A 3,494-nucleotide genomic window follows, 5' to 3' on the forward strand; every position below is an offset into this window, starting at 1 on the left:
TGCTGAAATTTACTGTGAATATTGTAAATGATACAATATTGATATTTATGGGCATCATCAATTCACAAAACATATGAATATCCCCCTCGCAGTTTGAGAAATTCATTTAAATTCATGTATTTTATGAGTGCAGACATTGGAATAGACTGACTAATCCTCTTTCAAATTTGTGTTAATCAGAGTTGATTGTATAACTTATAACAAAATTAGACTTCTGTTAAATAATTAGGTTACTTTGATTTTAAACAAGGGCCTAATCCAGCAACAAAGGCAATTCCAGTCATGTAATCAGTGCTGGCTTGATATAAAAGTTATACTTTGGGGAAAACTTAGAGATGACTAGTAGGAAATTTAAATTAAAATACTGTAATATATTTTAGCAGAAAATACATTGAAAATACAAGAAATTTGCAAAATTATTATTGCAAAAATTATGAAAAAGGCCTGAATATCCTTCCTCCTTGCCATATCCAATCTTGATATTCTGCAGAAAAGAAAAATTCAAAAGATGATGTAAATAATAAAAAATTATAATATAAGCTACTACATGCATTTATCAGTATGTTTTAATAAAATAAAATATATTTCAGCAATGTATTCTCAAGAAGGAAGAGATTAATGAACCCTCCCCTCTTACAATGAACAACACATGGACACTCTCAGGATGGTCCCTTTGCTTTCATTAAGAGTTCCAAGGTATGGTTTTCCTAGCCAATCTAGTTAATCTATGAATATTTAAGTTATTTAGAACTTTTTATAGATTATTAGAAAATAAATTTCTTCAGAACTGCAGTTATTTAAGCACTTTGCTTACAATTGAGCACTGTATTCAATAAGACAATATGATTTATCTGCCCTTGGCATTTAATCAATTTATTAATTATGTCAATAATAAGAAATGATATGCAAATGAATATCTTTGCCTTTCATGAGAATATACATATTTAACATCCATTACATAAAATGTTCATGAAAATTGGCTAAAATGTAGGTCACCCCCCTTCAAAATTACAAAATTCTCAGTGGGGACGTATTTGATTCTCTGATGCCAGCAACCCATTGCCAATGAAATTCTTTTTAATATTATGTGCATTGAAACTACATATAATTCTCTTTCTTTCCATTGATTATTTTATCTACATTAGTTTTCGCTCTCTCCATAACTCAGCATTTTCTTACAAAAACCTGCTGATTTTCTTCATTTTTCATTAATAACGGGTACCTGCTACCCTGAATGATTAACATGATCTATCTTGAGAGATCATGAGAGATAATAAGAAAAACAAGCAAAACATATGCTAGATTAATCATTTTATTTGAAAAGTTTGAAAGAAAAATAGAAAATTGCTTCAATTTCTAGACATCTTTTCTGTTTCACAGATGTGTGTCTGATTGACTGGGGTGTGAAATGTAACAGCCAATGGTGTACCTAAGCTAAGACTGTCAGTCCCAATGTTCAAGAGGTGAGATAAGCAATGGATATGTGTTCTAAAAATACTAAATTGACCACTTTTTATAAATGTTTCTTTTACTCTATAGGAAAAACCCCTACATAAACAAACACATGGGCGCAGACATTTTGGACACCCAAGGTTGTGCGGAGGAGAAAATGCTAGCTGGCGCGTGATTGGTCAATAAGAGAAAAGACTTGTTATGTATTTGACAAGTGAAATAAAGTTGATAAAAATCTCATATCAAGACTTGGGTTTCTTTGAGATATATAGGAGTTACAGGTAAAAATTTGAAGGGAGGGGTGCCCTTTGGTTAGAGATTTTCATTTGGTGTCAAACGCACCTTGTTGTAAACAAATGGAAATTGAAAGTAAAAGTGCCGCGTGACGGTATATTTTTTCTGGCATGTTTTGTTTTCCAATATCTCGAACTTTCACGACAAAAAGGCCATTTGCCCGAAATTCAATATATGTATGAGTGACAGGGGCTGAAGTTTGTATGGAAGTCTATGGAAAAACATTTAGCGGTGTTTGTCCTATAGAATAGGTATGTATTTCATGGAAAAACATTGATTACAGTCACAAAATCAATCAGTTCCTATCTTTTTGGCATTGAGATCATATTTTAGTTAATTTTTACTATTTTTTAAAAAATTAGAGGGTTTTGGTAAATTGAGGCTCACAATGGGGACTGCACATGGTGAAAAAATGCCAAAATTTTTGCCCTAGCTCTCATATTTTCAATAAATGTACATGTAAATAATTTTAAATAAATATTTATGCTGAAATTTACTGTGAATATTGTAAATAATACAATATTGAGGTTTATGGGCATCATCAATACACAAAGCATATGAATATCCCCCTCGCAGTTTGAGAAATTCATTTAAATCCATGTATTTTATGAGTGAAGACATTGGAACAGATTGACTAATCCTCTTTCAAATTTGTGTAAATCAGAGTTGATTGAATAATTTATAACAAAATTAGACTGCTGTTAAGTAATTAGGTTACTTTGTTTTTATATAAGGGGCCTAATCCAGCAACAAAGGCAGTTCCAGTCATGTAATCAGTGCTGGCTTGATATAAAAGTTATACTTTGGGGAAAACATTAGAGATGACTAGTAGGAAATTTAATTTAAATTACTGTAAAATATATTTTAGCAGAAAATACATTGAAAATACAAGAAATTTGCAAAATTATTATTGCAAAAATTATGAAAAAGTGCCTGAATATCCTTCCTCCTTGCCATATCCAATCTTGATATTCTGCAGAAAAGAGGGGGGGGGGTAATTTTGTACTCTAATGATGCTGGAAAATGAAGGAATTTTTTTTAAAATGTGGTTTATTTGAACAACAAGAGTCATGCTTATCTGCAGTTATTTTTTTCAATTTCTTAGATATTTTTTAAAATAATTATCTGAGTAAATTCTATTTAAACATGATTATTTTAAAGCTATTTCATCACTAATGCTTATAAAAAATTCAAAAGATGATGTAAATAATAAAAAATTATAATATAAGCTACTACATGCATTTATCAGTATGTTTTAATAAAATAAAATATATTTCAGCAATGTATTCTCAAGAAGGAAGAGATTAATGAACCCTCCCCTCTTACAATGAACAACACATGGACACTCTCAGGATGGTCCCTTTGCTTTCATTAAGAGTTCCAAGGTATGGTTTTCCTAGCCAATCTAGTTAATCTATGAATATTTAAGTTATTTAGAACTTTTTATAGATTATTAGAAAATAAATTTCTTCAGAACTGCAGTTATTTAAGCACTTTGCTTACAATTGAGCACTGTATTCAATAAGACAATATGATTTATCTGCCCTTGGCATTTAATCAATTTATTAATTATGTCAATAATAAGAAATGATATGCAAATGAATATCTTTGCCTTTCATGAGAATATACATATTTAACATCCATTACATAAAATGTTCATGAAAATTGGCTAAAATGTAGGTCACCCCCTTCAAAATTAGCAAAATCAGCTGGGGATGTATTTGATTCTATGTGCAGCAACCCGTTCC

General features: G+C 30.4%; 1 long non-coding RNA gene across 3 annotated transcripts; it reads left to right on the plus strand.

Moving 5' to 3' along the window:
- Positions 1-519: 519 nt before the first annotated feature.
- LOC134235150 (uncharacterized) lies at positions 520-3,280 on the plus strand. 3 transcript variants are annotated; one of them, XR_009985347.1, is made up of 3 exons: positions 520-696; positions 1,381-1,733; positions 3,026-3,280. It is a non-coding gene; the product is annotated as an uncharacterized LOC134235150 (long non-coding RNA). The 3 variants fall into 3 exon arrangements; XR_009985346.1 differs by having other exon boundaries at positions 1,381-1,463; XR_009985345.1 differs by having other exon boundaries at positions 1,381-1,997; positions 3,026-3,279.
- Positions 3,281-3,494: the final 214 nt, after the last annotated feature.

This window comes from Saccostrea cucullata, unplaced genomic scaffold (genome assembly GCF_032062105.1).
Source record: "Saccostrea cucullata isolate Sc308-1 unplaced genomic scaffold, CSIRO_AGI_Scuc_v1 ctg21297, whole genome shotgun sequence".
In the NCBI taxonomy this organism is placed as follows: Eukaryota; Metazoa; Mollusca; class Bivalvia; order Ostreida; family Ostreidae; genus Saccostrea; species Saccostrea cuccullata.